This window comes from Rhinoraja longicauda, chromosome 38 (genome assembly GCF_053455715.1).
Source record: "Rhinoraja longicauda isolate Sanriku21f chromosome 38, sRhiLon1.1, whole genome shotgun sequence".
NCBI classification, from domain to species: domain Eukaryota; kingdom Metazoa; phylum Chordata; class Chondrichthyes; order Rajiformes; family Arhynchobatidae; genus Rhinoraja; species Rhinoraja longicauda.
The window spans coordinates 1,596,222-1,613,089 of record NC_135990.1 but is presented as its reverse complement, the minus strand read 5'-3'; the positions used below and the strand labels follow the sequence as shown (position 1 = coordinate 1,613,089).

General features: G+C 46.7%; 1 long non-coding RNA gene across 1 annotated transcript in view; it reads right to left on the bottom strand.

The window, feature by feature from the left end:
• Positions 1-16,218, bottom strand: part of LOC144610949 (uncharacterized) — a 218,034-nt gene extending 201,816 nt beyond the window's left edge. The window contains exon 1 of the long non-coding RNA XR_013549463.1: positions 16,119-16,218. This is a non-coding gene — a long non-coding RNA (uncharacterized LOC144610949). The remainder of the gene's footprint in view (positions 1-16,118) is intronic.
• Between the last annotated feature and the right edge of the window lie 650 nt (positions 16,219-16,868).

The window sequence follows — 16,868 nt, the reverse complement described above, 5'->3', positions numbered from 1 at the left end:
GCCGGAGATGAAAAACAGAAGGGGTGAGACAAAACGTTTGACGTGTTGCAAATTGTGAAGCTAGAGGAAGGAATGTAGTTGGAGGGGGAGGGGTGGAGTATGGGCGAGCCCAGGTGGGACACAGGGGAGAGAGCAAGAAGGGGGATGTGGAGGAGAAAGGGGAGGGGAGGGGGCGGGAAGAGGGGTTGTTAGAGGTTACCTAAAATTGTAGAATTGAAAGTTCATACGATTGGGTTGGAAGCTGCCCATGCAGAATATGAGGTGCTGTTCCTCCAGTTTGTGTGTGGACTCACTCTGGCTGTGGAGGAGGCTCAGGACAGAAAGGTCAGTGTGGGAATGGGAAGGAGAACCCAGGACATCCAGTAGGTCTTGGCAGACTGAGCACAAGTGTTCTGCAATTGGTAAATTCAGTTGAATGTGGGAAAATGTGAGGTTATTCACTTAATTGAGAAGAAAAATAAGCATAAAGACTTTTAAACGCTATTGAATAGAAGGCAAAATTGTTCCCAACAAGCAGAAAATTAGTGTGCAGGTTTAACAACCTATTAGGAAATCAAATGGTCTGTTGGCCTTTACAGCTGCAGGCTGGAGTGGGAACTGTAGGAAGTTATTTGGAGCTTTGGTGAGACCACACCTGTGTACTCTTTTGATCTCCATATTGAAGGAAGGAGATGGTTGCCCTGGAGGCAGAGCAGGGTTGATCTGCCAGATCTGAGACCGGAGACTTGCCTTCAGAATGATGGAATCAGACTTGGCATTTAGCAGAACAAGAGGTGAGCATCGAGATAGAGATATTGGGGTTGCAATTGAAGGAAAGACTGGAGCGACTAGGCTTGTATACACTGGATGAGAGGAGATCTTATCGAAACGTATAAGATTATTAAGGGGTTGGACACGTTAGAGGCAGGAAACATGTTCCCAATGTTGGGGGAGTCCAGAACCAGGGGCCACAGTTTAAGAATAAGGGGTAGGCCATTTAGAACTGAGATGAGGAAAAACTTTTTCAGTCAGATAGTTGTGAATATGTGGTATTCTCTGCCTCAGAAGGCAGTGGAGGCCAATTCTCTGAATGCATTCAAGAGAGAGCTAGATAGAGCTCTTAAGGATAGCGGAGTCAGGGGGTATGGGGAGAAGGCAGGAACAGGGTACTGATTGTGAATGATCAGCCATGATCACATTGAATGGCGGTGCTGGCTCGAAGGGTCGAATGGCCTCCTCCTGCACCTATTGTCTATTGTCTATTGTCTATTGAAATGAATAAATACCAAGTTCTAGAATACAAAGTAACCGGAGGGATTTTGGAATGCATGTCCATGCATCTCGGAAGGTTGTATTCATGTTCAAGTTTAATGTCAAATGAGCAAGTATTGGGGGATACAGGTACAATGAAAATCCTGCTTGCAGCAGCAACAAAGGCACATAGACTCAGACGACACAGAAAAATATACATTATACGTACATAATACATAAAATTCCAAAAGAAAAGGGACTGCAAAAATATGGGACATTGGTGCAAAAACATAATGAGAGGGAAGGACAAATCCATAACAGTGCAAGGAGTTCCCTCGCCAAGATAGGATTTGGGTTGTACAAGTTGGTACAAGAACCTGTGTTCCTGAACCGGGTGGTGTGGGACTTCAGGCTTCTGGACCTCCTGCCTGATGGTCCCAGTGAGAAGCGGGCACAGTCCAGATAGTGGGGAACCTTGCTGATGGACGCTGCCTTCTGGAGGCAGCGCTCAGTGTAGCTGCTTTCAATTCAGGAGAGGGCTGTGCCCCTCTTGGACTGAGCTGCGCCCACCACTCTATGTACTTTAGTTTAGTTTATTATTGTCACATGGATCGTTCATATATGTATATATATATATGACATATGTATCACATATGTCACATGGGTTTTTATCCAGTTTTTCGCCTCTCCCAGGAGATCACACGGTTCTTTTGGGTGGGAAGAAGGGCGATAGTGGGAAGGGGGTTGGGGTAGGATCAGCCATGATCGTATTGAATGGCAGAGCGGGCTCGAGGGGCCTGTTGGCCTACTCCTGCTCCTATTTTCTTGTGTTCTTGTGTTCTTGTGTTCGCAGGACTTTTCATCGTCCGGCGCGGCTTAAAATCGGCCGTGGGATCTCCCGTCGCCCGGCGGGGGCTTCAGTCAGGAGCCTCGATCGCCTCGACGTTGCAGTTTTGACTGCCTGACCGCAGGTGAAGACGCAAGAGGGAGATCAGACTTTCTCTTTACCTTCCGTCACAGCGTGGAGGTGCCTGGAGGAGAGTCGCTGTGATGGATGGGGCTCACATTGTCGACCTCCCCGTGGTGAGCCCTGTCAACTGACCCCAGTCAGGCGAACGACAACAAACACAGACAGCAGGAGCAGAAGCAGCTTCATAACTTCTGCTGCCTCAAACGCAGGAAGAGGAAGACTGTGATGGATGTTTGTGGTGAATTATGTACTTGTTGCTTTCTTGGTGTTGTGACTGCATGGTAACTACATTTCGTTCAAACTTGTTTTGAATGACAAATAAAGAAATCCAATTCAATCCAATTCAATCGAGGTACAGTGAAAAGCTTTTTTGTTGCCTGTTATCCAGTCAGTGAAAAGACTTTTCATGATTACAATCAAACTGTCCACGGTGTACAGATACAGGAACAAGGGAATAACATTTAATGCAATAAACTGCAGCAAAGTCCAATTAAAGATAGCCCGAGAGTCTCCAATGAGATAGGCCCACCATGGACCTTTCACTGTCCGGCGCGGCCTGAAATAGGCCGCGGGATTTTCTCCGTCCGGCGGGGGCTTCAATGTCGGGAGCCCCGACCGCCCCGACGTGGCAACTCCAACAGCCTGACCGCGGGAGAAGACGGCAGGGGAAGAGAAAAAGACATTCTGGCCTTCCATCACAGTGAGGAGGGACTGGAGGAGACTCACTGTGATGGATGTTTCTTTTGTTTGGTGTTAGTTTATGATTGTATGTGTTATTGCATTTTTATTGATTATTCTTATTGGTCTTATTGTTGAACTGCGGGTAATTTTTAATTTCACTGCACATTTATGTGAATGTGACAAATAAATTGACTATTGACTATTGACTATTGAGAAGGACTGCTCCCTGGTAGGTGAGAGGATGACAAGAGGCTTCTTGCAGCCTCTAACGTTCCTGTGTATTGGAATTGTTGCTCCAGGCCACGATGCAACCAGTGAGGATATTCTCACAGTGCATCTGCTAACGTTAGAGCAGTCAGAGAAACACCGCATCTCTTTAATCTTCTGAGAAAGTGGAAAGTGGAGGCGTTGGGTAGGTAGATAAGGTGATTAAAAAAGGCAAATAAGATACTTGCCTTTATCAACAGACATGAAATGCAGAAGTAGAGCTGTTAAGCTGGAACTGTATATTAACGAGGCTACAACTACTGGAAGGATGTGTTAATACTGGCGAGGTTACACAATAGATTTATGAGCCTGTGGCTTGGAGTAGAGAATTTTGATTATGAAAAGAGATTGGTGAAGCTAGGTTGTTTAAACAGGATCTTGAAACCAAGGGTTAATTTAATTTACAAACCATCGACTAAATGTTATTGCTGTGGCTCGCAGTTCCAGAGGGACCCATCCAGAAGCTCTCCCACTGGGAACTTATGGGCTCACAGCAAGTCCAGGACACGTTGGGGCCAGCCACCATACATAGGAAGACCATCCCCTCCAATCCCACACCATGGAGCCCCATGCATTTGAACTGGGATTCCTAACCTGGACTAAGATCTATTTTAGCTTAGTTTAGAGACACAGCAAGGAAGCAGATCCTTCGGCTCCCTGAGTCTAGGCTGACCATCGTTCACACTAGTATATGAAAACAACTGCAGATGCTGGTACAAATCGAAGGTATTTATTCACAAAATTCTGGAGTAACTCAGCGGGTCAGGCAGCATCTCAGGGAGAGAAGGAATGGGTGACGTTTCGGGTCGAGACCCTTCCTCAGACTGATGTTCATCAGCCTCATCAGTCTGAGGAAGGGTCTCTACCCGAAACGTCACCCATTCCTTCTCTCCCGAGATGCTGCCTGACCTGCTGAGTTACTCCAGCATTTTGTGAATAAATAACCCGTTCACACTAGTTCTGTTACCCACGTGTACACATGCACGACTTTGGGATGTTGGAGGAAACCGGAGCACCCGGAGGAAACCCACACGGTCACAGGGAGAACGTGCAAACTCCACACACAGATAGCGGCCGAGGTCAGGAGTGAGCCCGGGTCACGGGCGCTGTGAGGCAGTGTCTCGCCCTGCTGCTGCACTGCTGGTAGAAAAAATGTGGAAAATAAATTTATTTCTAAATATTTCAATCTTTAAAAAATTTCAAATTAAAAACCCCATTCTCACCATACAGTCAATGCAAGGCAGCAGGTCATGGGCAGGTGGGGGCCTGTGATTGACTCACCATGAAGCCTCATTATGCCCTTCACACCTGGCACTTGGCACAGATAACTTTTCTCAGTGCATTTATTAAAGTTTAATTGGAATACAAAATGTAATGCCTCAGTCAGTCTCCGCAGTATTGCAGCCCCACCACCCACCACCATCTACAGAGCCAGCTCACCATCATCACACCACATTGCTCTTTCCCTCAATCCTCACTGACCGTCCCGCGGTCTAGGCTTAAGCTCAGGGGTGACCGCGCTTTTGCGGTTGCAGCTCCTAGACTGTGGAACAGCATCCCTCTCCCCATCAGAACTAGGCCATTTAGAACGGAGATTAGGAAGAACCTTTTCAGTCAGAGAGTGGTGAAGGTGTGGAATTCTCTGCCTCAGAAGGCAGTGGAGGCCAGTTCGTTGGATGCTTTCAAGAGAGAGCTGGATAGAGCTCTTAAGGATAGCGGAGTGAGGGGGTATGGGGAGAAGGCAGGAACGGGGTACTGATTGAGAGTGATCAGCCATGATCGCATTGAATGGCGGTGCTGGCTCGAAGGGCTGAATGGCCTCCTCCTGCACCTATTGTCTATTGTCTATTGTCTATTGCCCCCTCCATCGACTCCTTTAAGTTCAGGCTCAAAACCTATTTCTATTCCCTAGCGTTTGAGGCCCTCTGAGGGGGTGCTGTGAACTGTTTATGTATGTGTTGTTCGGTTCGTGTGCCATTGTATGTTCTTTTTTAGTACCTGCACTGATGTGCAGCACTTTGGTCAACGTGGGTTGTGTTTAAATGTGCTAGACAAATAAAATTGACTTGACTTGACTCAATAACTAACCACGGATCCCACAGAAGATAGAACATGGATCAGAGGGCGGTACGGCACAGCAATAGGTCCTTGCGTCAGACATGATGGAGATGATTTGGTGGCCATCTTCTCGGTGGGATGACTAGGAACGTTCTGTATGCTGACGGGTGTCATATAACTCAGAGATAGGCCTTTCAGTCCAATCCATCCATGCCGCCCAACATACCTCATCCCACTTGCTGTTTTCGGCCTATGTCTCTCTAAACCTTTCCCGTTTGTATGCAAGTCTATTAAATGCTGATATATTACCTGTCTCAACTATCTTCTCTGGCAGCTCATTCCATATACTCACCACATTCTGCATGAATCTCCTCATGTTCCTATTAATCTTCTCCCTCTCATCTTAAATCTATGTCCTCTGACCCTGTGAATCTATTCCCCTCATGACTTTACACACCTGTTCAAGAGCATTCCTCAGCCTTCTGCGCTCCAAGTAATAAAGACCTAGCTTACCCAACCTTCCCCTATTGCTCAGGCCTCGAGTCCTGACAACACCCTTGTAAATATTCCTTGCACTCTTTCCAGTTTACTAACATTCCTCCCGTAGCAAGATGACTAAAACTGAAGACAATACTCTAAACGTCGTCTCACCAGCATCTTGTACAACATAGCATCCCATTTTGCATTACATTTAAACTTTAATAAATGCGTTGAGAAAAGATACCTGTCGCGATGAATATTTGTGTGGTTTCACTTCTCTCTGACAGTCTGACATGCAATATGTTACTTGTTTGACTCATACACTCAACAATGCAAATACTGCCCGTTTGCCGTTGGTTGCCTGGGTACAGATGATGTCTGCTGAGTTTGTGCTTTGATTTGAATGAGTAACAGCAACGCGCGGCTTGGTGTGAACCCTGGAGATTGAGGATTTAGTCCCTCATCTGCACTGTTACCTAAGCAACAGAGATGAAATAATTGGCCTCTGTGCTTCACACATCCACGAACAGTGCAGTCCTGAGCAATGTGTGTGGGAAAGAGAAACCTTCTTGGGCAGATGTGGACTTGGGCAAAGATGCCCTGGCTTCCCTTGGCTTCGTTTGTTAGTAATCATAGCTGTTTGTCGGCTCCACCTGCAAGGGAGGTGGGCAGTCCTTCTTTGGTGACGGTATCTACCAGTACTATAAGAAAATAACTGCAGATGCTGGTACAAATCAAAGGTGTTTATTCACAAAATGCTGGAGTAACTCAGCAGGTCAGGCAGCATCTCAGGAGAGAAGGAATGGGTGACGTTTTGGGTCGAGACCCTTCTTCAGACTGATGTCAGGGGGGCGGGACAAAGGATATAGGTGGAGACAGGAAGATAGAGGGAGATCTGGGAAGGGGGAGGGGAAGAGGGGAAGAGTACAGTGCACTGCCAACTCTCAAACATTAACACACAGGTTTCCACAATTTTAGAATTGTTGTTGATATTATAAGTTTCAATTCTTAGTTTACTAAATTAGAAGTTAATTTGTCAGAAACGCGAAACAGAAGTGGGTGGTATATTGATGGGGGAAAAAATCATCGATAAATGCAGCTTAATTTTTAATTGACATGCATCCCGGCACCTTTTTGTCCACAATAAAAAAAGCCCAGGGTTCATAGTTCTAGGAGCAGAATATGGCTATTTGGCCCATAACCTCTGACACCCGTACCAATCAATAATCTATCGACCTCTGCCTTAAAAATATCCACTGACTTGGCCACCCAGCCATCTGTGGCAAAGAATCCCACAGATTCAACACCCTCTGACTAAAGAAATTCCTCATCTCCTTCCTAAAATAACATACTTTAATTCTGAGGCTGTGACCTTTAGACCTAGACTCTCCCACTAGTGGAAACATCCGCTCTATCCAAGCCTTTCACTATTCTGTAAGCAGCAAAGAGGTCCCCCCTCTTTCTTCTAAACTCCAACGAGTACAGGCCCAGTACCGACAAACGCACATCATACATTAACCTACCCATTCCTGGGATCATTCTGGTAAACCTCTTCTGGACCCTCTCCAGAACCAGCACATCCTTCCTCAGATATGGTGCCTATGAGGCATCCCTGTGTGGTACCTCAGCTGCACGGAGGCAGAAAGGAAAGCTCTACAGCGGGTAGTCCATAGAGCTCAGAGGGCCATCGGAACACAGCTACCAGACTTGGAGGGCATCTACAACACACAATGCCTCAGAAAAGCCACCAGCATCCACAAAGACTCTTCACACCCCTGCAACAGTCTGTTCGAACTCCTTCCATCGGGCAGACGATACAAGGCCTTCTACGCCCGCACCTCCAGACTCAGGAACAGCTTCATCCCCAGGGCCATAGCTGCTATGAACCGGTCCTGCTGAGCCGGATGGCCACAACGCATAGATCAACTTGCACTTTACCCTGTCTAAAACTGTTACAATTGTCTCATTTCATTGGGTTGCTGTTAATTACTTAATTTATTGCATCGTATGGGAGGCGCATTCCCAATCTCGTTGTACCCCTGGGTACAATGACAATAAAGATATATTGTATTGTATTGTATTGTAAAATTGTTCACAATATTCCAAATGCGGGGCTGACCGGTGGCTTATGGAGCCCCAGCATTACATCCATGTTTTTGTTACAAGCCCTCTCGAAATTGGAATCCCAGTGTCAATGACAATCCTCTGGAAACAGAAGAGCCTTCAGGCGTGAAACTGGAAACGTGAATTAAGAATGAAGTAGAGGCACTGTGGCGCAGCGGGTAGAGCTGCTGCCGCACCCCTCTAGAGGTCTAGGATGGATCCTGACCATGGGTGCTGTCTGTGTGGAGTTTGCATGTTCTCCCTGTGACTGCATGGGCTTTCTCCAGATGCTCTGCCTTCCTCCCACATCCCAAAGACATGCGCATAGGTGGGTTAATTGGCCACTGTAAATCACACATAATTTGCAAGGGAGTGGTAGAATCTGGGGGGTGCTGATGAGAAGGTGGAGAGAATAGAGTGAGATTAATGTAGGACTAATGGAAGATAGACACAAAAAGCTGGAGTAACTCAGCGGGGCAGGCAGCATCTCTGGAGAGAAGGAATGGGTGACGTTTCGGGTCGAGGCCCTTCCTCAGAATGGAAATGGATGGTTGATGGTCGGTGTGGACTCGTTGGGCCGAAGGGCCTGTTTCCCTGCAGGATTTCTCTATGACAATGATTCAATGTCTTTCTATGAAGTCTTGCAGCTGCAAAGTAGAGACGTACTTGCATGCAGAGTTTAGCTGGTTAGACACAAAAAGCTGGAGTAACTCAGGGCCTTCGTAACAAGAGGAGTTGAGTATAGGAGCAAAGAGGTCCTTCTACAGTTGTACCGGGCCCTGGTGAGACCGCACCTGGAGTACTGTGTGCAGTTTTGGTCTCCAAATTTGAGGAAGGATATTCTTGCTATGGAGGGCGTGCAGCATAGGTTCACTAGGTTAATTCCCGGAATGGCGGGACTGTCGTATGTTGAAAGGCTGGAGCGATTGGGCTTGTATACACTGGAATTTAGAAGGATGAGGGGGGATCTTATTGAAACATATAAGATAATTAGGGGATTGGACACATTAGAGGCAGATAACATGTTCCCAATGTTGGGGGAGTCCAGAACAAGGGGCCACAGTTTGAGAATAAGGGGTAGGCCATTTAGAACGGAGATGAGGAAGAACTTTTTCAGTCAGAGGGTGGTGAAGGTGTGGAATTCTCTGCCTCAGAAGGCAGTGGAGGCCAGTTCGTTGGATGCTTTCAAGAGAGAGCTGGATAGAGCTCTTAAGGATAGCGGAGTGAGGGGGTATGGGGAGAAGGCAGGAACGGGGTACTGATTGAGAGGGATCAGCCATGATCGCATTGAATGGCGGTGCTGGCTCGAAGGGCTGAATGGCCTACTCCTGCACCTATTGTCTATTGTCTATTGTCTAAGACCCTTCTTCAAACGTCACCCATTCCTTCTCTTCAGAGATGCTGCCTGTCCTGCTGAGTTACGCCAGATTCTTGTGTCTATCTTTGGTTTAAACCAGCATCTGCAGTTCCTTCCTACATGGAATTAGCTGGTTGATGCTTCCTCAAAGCCCAGCTCGTGCTAATCATCACTCAACAGGCACCTGGTTATGCCCCACTGCATCATTATTAGTTCCTCCGGTTGAAGCATCTTCAGTGTGTTTGGGAGCTGTCTCCATTGGCTCTATAATTGATGCTGTTGTGAATGTTGTTGCAGCCCATTACTGGAGCAATGTGAGGATTCGTGGCTCTAATTCAGGTCTGCCCAGCTGTAGCTATCTGCCTCAATTTAAGAGACTTTAGTCTCTTGCAGAGTTTCTCCAAATTACTTAGCTGTCACAGCAGCTCCACGGCCAGAAACTCAAACAACTCAAACCCCAGCAAGCACCAGGATGGCACGCCAAGCCGAGTCTCAGCTTCCCATCACACCGGGCACAGGTTAGATACTTCAGCAGCGTGTTTACATAAGGGCAGACAGTCTGAGGAGACCCTGCTGAACACTAGCCCCTACACACCCAGCCACGGGTATGTCCAGCTTTACAGTTACAGTTTAGGTCATTGTCAGGTGTATCGAGGTACAGTGAAAAGCTTTTGTTGCCTGCTCACCAGCCAGCTGGAAGACAATACATGAGTACAATCGAGCCATTTACAGTGTATACATACATAAAGGAATAACGTTTAGTGCAAGGTAAAGCCAGTAAAGTCTGATCAAGGATAGTCCGAGGGTCATCAATGAGGTAGATAGTAGTTCAGCACTGCTCTCTGGTTGTGGTGGGATGGTTCAGTTGCCTGATAACAGCCGGGAAGAAACTGTCCCTGAATCTGGTGGTGTGTGTGTTCACACTTCTGTACCTCTCACCCAATGGGAGAGGGGAGAAGAGGGAGTGGCCAGGGTGTGACTCGTCCTTGATTATGTTGCTGGCCTTGCCGAGGCAGCGTGGAAGGGAGATGCAGTCAATGGAAGGGAGGTTGGTTTGTGCGATGGTCTGGGCTGCTGGCCTTGCCGAGGCAGCGTGGAAGGGAGATGCAGTCAATGGAAGGGAGGTTGGTTTGTGCGATGGTCTGGGCTGCTGGCCTTGCCGAGGCAGTGTGGAAGGGAGATGCAGTCAATGGAAGGGAGGTTGGTTTGTGTGATGGTCTGGGCTGTTGGCCTTGCCGAGGCAGCGTGAGGTGTAGATGCAGTCAATGGAAGTGGGGTTGGTTTGTTTGATGGTCTGGGCTGTTGGCCTTGCCGAGGCAGCGTGAGGTGTAGATGCAGTCAATGGAAGTGGGGTTGGTTTGTTTGATGGTCTGGGCTGTTGGCCTTGCCGAGGGAAAGCGTGAGGTGTAGATGCAGTCAGTGGAAGGGAGGTTGGTTTGTTTGATGGTCTGGGCTGCTGGCCTTGCCGAGGCAGCGTGAGGTGTAGATGCAGTCAATGGAAGGGAGGTTGGTTTGTTTGATAGTCTGGGCTGCATCCCCAGCAGAACCCTTATGGCCATCCCTGAAGGGCATCAACATGAAGCATGTGGACCATCAGGGCAGGAATGGGTGCAGACTGCATCAACCTTTACTCAAAGCCTTCACCCACGGAGGAGTTTAAGGAAACGGAGTTGTCATTTTGGGTTGCAAGGATTTTACACAAAGGGAGAAAGTTGAATGATTGAAAGCATGCACTCAATGCCACCCTACAATGTGAAGTTCACATTGATCTCATGGTAAGTGATGCATTGCCATATTTTGAAATATACATAAAAATTGAATGGTGATTCCACTTAGGCAGCTTACAGCCCAGTGGTATGAATATTGATTTTTCTAATTTCACGTAATTCCCAGCATTTCCTTTCTTTCCATCCCTCCCCACCCAAGTCCCACCAGCTTCTCGTTTTCACCCAACAAATAGCTAACAATGGCCTGTTTCCTTTATCATCGCTAATGTTTTGCAGATCTTTCATTCATTGTTTTTTATTTCTCTACATTATCGTCGATATCTTTCATTTCCCTTATCCCTTACTCGTCTGAAGAAGGGTCTCGACCCGAAATGTCACCCATTCCTTCTCTTCAGAGATGCTGCCTGTCCTGCTGAGTTACTCCAGCATTTTGTGTCTCTCTAAACATTATGTGAGCTCAAAGCAGAATTTTTGTGTGCATCCCATTGTTCCATATCTCAGGTCATTCGCTTCATCCATAATTAGACAAGTGAAATATCTGCTCAGTCAAACGTCCAAAGTGACATGTAGACGGGAATAAAACTGTGATCAACATTGCTTGATATTGCAACTGTACAGTTACCTAAACCTATGGAGCTTCCAGCACTGCAGATTTAAAGGCCGTGTGATTTTGGCAATCCAAAAATCAATACTTATAAAGCACCTCTAATGGGGTAAAATGTCCAATATCAAAATATGTTTACCAAAATACTTGACACAAAGCTTCATGGAAGAGCATTTGAACAAGTGACCATAAGCCTGGTCAATATCTATATACTAAAACTCTCGTTTGTTTGTTTATTTGTGATCGAACTACAGTCAAAACGGTACACGATAGTTTGACAATTTTAGGCCCACCTTACTCACCATCGTCGCTTTAATGGTAAAGCAAGTCGTTTTATTGAAATCGGTGTTATATTTTTAAAGTTATTCCCATTTTAAAGTTTAAATCTATCTCCTAGGGAGGGAGGAGGGAGAGAGGGAGGGAGGGAGGAAGGGGGGTGGATAAGGGGGGGTTGAGGGGGATGCGGAAGGGGAAGTGGGGGGAGGGGGAGGGGAGGGAGGTGGGGGGGGGGTTAGGAGAGGGTGCTGCACCAATGCAGGAGAGGTTTGGGCCCAATGGGTCGACTTGGTGTAGTTGTGTATAAAAGTGTAAGTGCACCAATAATGACTGTGGTGAGGCTCTGATGTGGTCTTGTACCAAACACTGCTCTTCAGTTAAGTGAACCAGCTGCAAGGAGGAACGTTCTATTGATAGTTGAGCTCTTTTATTTCCCTTTGCAAGAAGCATTACAAAAGAGTCTTTAGACACAACAGTAAATGATGAGATGGGATGCAGCTGTCTGAGGAGGATCTGGAGAGTAGTTCAGTGCAGGGAAAATAAAGAGCAAGTTTCTTCAAGTGGTAGCAATGGATGTGGCAGATGCACGGAGGTCCACTAACAACAGGCACATTCGAGAATGTGATTCAGTCCTTAGCCGGACATTTTAATCTTGTGCCATTAGAGCTAAAAACTTGAAACATGCAACCACGCATTAGGGCATTGGGCGAGTTTGCATTTGATTTGAGTTCATTGCCACATGACGTGTAATGTTGATCTGATGGGTCGTGACGCATTGCCATATTTTGAAATATGCATCAAAGCTAAGTGACGTTAAATCAGAATGTTTGTGTGCTTTGACATTGTCAACCCCCATAAACCTCCAGATCTCATGCAATGCTCTCCATCCATAATTACGCAAGTGAGATATCTGCTCAGTCAAAAACCCACTGAGACATGTACACGGGATTCAAACTGGGATCAACATTGCATTAATGGACAGACTGGAGATCAGAGCAAACTGGAGGTATTTGCAGATGTAATGTTCGGACAGTCAAGATGAGTGAACGTAATGAAAGCATCGTGCTTGGAGGTGATGTGTTGGCGTGGTTAGAAGATTCCTGCCTTGCATCAAGCAGAGGACAGGTATGATAAGTGTTGCATCACAGGGATCAGTGCTGGCCTCAATGCTCACAATGACCAATGAATGAATGAATGAATGAATGAATGTTTATTGGCCAAGTATATGCATATACAAGGAATGTGCCTTGGTGCTTGGCTCACAAATGACAACACAAACATACAGTTAACAATTAAGAATAAAACATAAACACATCAAAACAATAAGGATACAACATCACGGTCTAAACACGTGGGTGAAAATAAACCAGAGCACAAAAGAGACTACAGACTTTGGTTATTGAGTAGAACTATCACTTGTGGAACAAAGCTGTTTTTATGTCCGGCTGTGGCTGCTTTGACAGTCTGGAGTCGCCTTCCAGAGGGAAGTGCTTCCAAGAGTTTGTGGCCAGGGTGAGAGAGGTCAGAGATGATCTTGCCCGCTCGCTTCCTGGCCCTTACAGTGTACAGTTCGTCAATGGGAGGGAAGGTTGCAGCCAACAACCTTCTCAGCTGTGCGAATGACAAGGTTACAATCAGAACAGCCGTGACCCCGATTGATTACAGAGCAAGCTGATGGACTGAATGACCTGGTCTGGGGATGGTAATACTGAATAAAATCACAGCTCATCCCAAACCTTGTCCTTCACCAGCTCCAGCCAATCCCACATCTTTCAATTCCCTTTGTGTTCAAAATCCAATCAGTCTCAGCCTTGCATGTAACCAGTAGAGCCTCCACAGCTTTCTGGGAGGGTGGAAAGTGCCGATGGGGGATACTTTCCAACAATTTACAACGTACATCATGCTGAAAGAAATGTATTCTCTCAGTTATGGATGGTCCCAATATTACAACTTCCCATCCCTCACTTCCCAGCCTCAGCAAGAAATGCCATTCACATCTACAGGGTACGCCACTCACAGCAGAAACATGGAACTGCAGATGCTGCTTTAAGAAGTGCTGGAGTAACTCTGTGGGTCAGGGAGAACATGGACAGGTGATGTTTCGGGTCGGGCCCCTTCTTCAGACTGATTGTATTTGGGGGAGGGGGGGAGGAATGCTGGAAGAGAGGAGAGTCAGGACAAAGGGTTAGGGTTAGGGTTAGGGTTAGGGTTAGGGTTAGGGTTAGGGTTAGGGTTAGGGTTAGGGTTAGGGTTAGGGTCAGTTAACAGGTGAGGTGGAGACAGGCGGAGGAGGGGTTAGACGAAAGCTTCACTGATATTTTGCAGCGTCTGCATTGCTTGGTCAGGAGAACGTGAAGGCAACGTTCCTCTGCTCCATCAGCTGGAAACCCTTCAGTATTTCAGTCACCACTAAATGTGGCTCTGGATATATAGCACTCTGCCAGGAGCTTGCAATATTAACAAAGATGTCTCCTCCATTATGGATGACATGGGCTCATTTTCTCCTCCAGACAGGATAAAATATGCAAATAACTCACATGTTTGAAAAGTCAATGTGCTTTGTGTGCAGTGTGAATACAGAAGCATCACCAGGGAGCATGCTGGAGCTCATTAAGACCAGAGATGTTTGCTTGGCTGTCCTGATATGCCCACTGACGCTCATCATCAGCAGACCCTTGGGTGTGAAGGGGATTGGCATCCTGTGGTACCTGGTCTGTGGGACCTGCCACAGGTAGCAGGTGGCCAATGGGTGGGCAGGTAGCACAGGAGGTGGGACACTCTGCTGTCCAAGTTGGACATCTTAACGTTCCCAACACATGACTTGCCTTCTCCGAATTGCATCCTTTTGAGCAGTCAGGCAACTGGGATGCCACATATCGGTGGAAAGGTCAAATATTCAAGTCAGGGTGTACACAGGCCCGGTAGCATCTCGGGAGAGAAGGAATGGGTGACGTTTCGGGTCGAGACCTTTCATCAGTCATCACCATTCCTTCTCTCCCGAGATGCTGTCTGACCCACTGAGTTACTCCAGCACTTTGTGTCTACCTTCGATTTAAACCAGCATCTGCAGTTTTTGTCCTACTCATAAACAGGCCCTTCGGCCTGTGCTGTCATCTGTGCTGTCTGTCATGTCTATGTACTGATTACACTTGCCTGCATTCATTTCACATCACTCTCTGCCTTGGTCAGCTGTCTAGATGCCTTTTAAATGGGGCCACTGTTCCTGCCACTACTACCTCCTCAGGCTGCTCATTCCAGATACCAACTACTCTGTGAAAAATCTACCCCAAGATCCTCTTTAAACCCCCTTGCTTCGGTCAAGAAGGCTTTCAGCACGTTCCCCATCATCGGTCAGGGTACTGAGTGCAGAAGTTGCAATGTTATGTTGCAGCTGTACAAGAGGTTCGTGAAGCAACATTTGAAGCACTGCGTTCAATTTTGGTCACCCTGCTAAAGGAAAGATGTCTTAGGCTGGAAAGACATCAGGTTTACAAGGATGTTACCAGGACCAAGGCCCGAGCTCTAGAGAGAATTTACAATGATCGACTTGAGCATCTTTTGGGATGTGTGAGGAAACAAGAGCCACCAGAGGAGAGTTACACAGTCAGAAGAAGAACATGCAAACCTGTATGTTGGATTAGCACACACACCTCTCACCATACCTCAGTCTGTAAAGGCCTGGATAGAGTGGATGTGGAGAGGATGTTTCCACTAGTGGGAGAGTCCAGGACCAGAGGCCACGCCCTTAGAATTAAAGGACGTTCCTTTAGGAAGGAGATGAGGAGGAATTTCTTTAGTCAGAGGGTGGTGAATCTGTGGAATTCATTGCCACAGAAGGCTACGGAGGCCAAGTGGATATTTTAAAGGCGGAGATAGATAGATTCATGATTAGTACGGGTGTCAGGGGTTACGGGGAGGAGGCAGGAGAATGGGGTTAGGAGGGAGAGATAGATCAGCCATGATTGAATGGCAGAGTAGACGATGGGCCGAATGGCCCAATTCTGCTCCTAACACTTATGAAGATATAAACCAAGTGCTACTTCAGCCCTGCTGCTATGGGCTGTTCTGACAGGAGTAGAATGTTCAGACAAGTCTCACTAATTCAACCAGTTTCAGCAGAGATAAGCAAGAGCCAACAGTTCGGAAATGTCCAAATGTACATACCACTGAAGTTTACCGTTAAAAGCATGGAGCCGAGTTTCAACGCTGGCCGAGTCTGTGAACATTGCAGCATCTCACAGAGTCACCAGGAGATGGGTCTGCTGATCACAAATTAAAATACAAGATCTGTCAACTTCTCGAGCTGATCAGGCAATCCACCTTCTCTTCAGTGACCGCATGCATTCATCAAAATAATAAACTGACCTCAGTGTTAATGTGTTGAACGACATTCTGAAGCAAAACCCAGAGCAGGCAGCCATCCATCCTCCCACTCCAACACTCACATCATGCCACTGACTCCACGTTCGAGCATTTGTAAAACAGCATCAACAACAGATGTTCTCTGTGTTTCCTGTGGCAGGGTTGTGAATTTCCTCTTTCGTGGATTTGATTTCCTTGCAGTGATTGAAAAGGAAGGGAGAGAAATGCCGAGGATGGGGTGGGGGATGGGTGGGGGGGACAAGCTGAAAGAATAATTGCTCAGCTTTTAATTCTGCCCCGCTCAGCAATCTAGAGCAGCAGGGCTGTCTAGGGACTGGCAACATCATCGTGATTAAATGGCTCTCACTGCAGAAGAGCTCGCATACTGAATCCCAATATTCCACATTTCTCATTCATCCCACTCCCTTTCCTTGAACCGCTACAATAAATCAGCAGGAATTGGCAACATTAGCATCACAAACACCATTTTTTATTTATTTTTTACACAATGATCCATTAATATTAAATTATTTGAAGAGAGGTTGTAGATTTTAATGATTCATAGCAGAATGCGCAATGTTTGAGACACCTTGGCTGCAGTCACTGCCTGAGAATATTTCCCAAATCTAATGATGGAATTGCTGCTTCTCGAAAAGCCGGAAGTAAAAATCCCCTGAATATATAGACGTCTAAATTATGTCACAGATTGATCTGTAATCTGATATATTAATGTTCAACAGCTCGCTCTGCCTC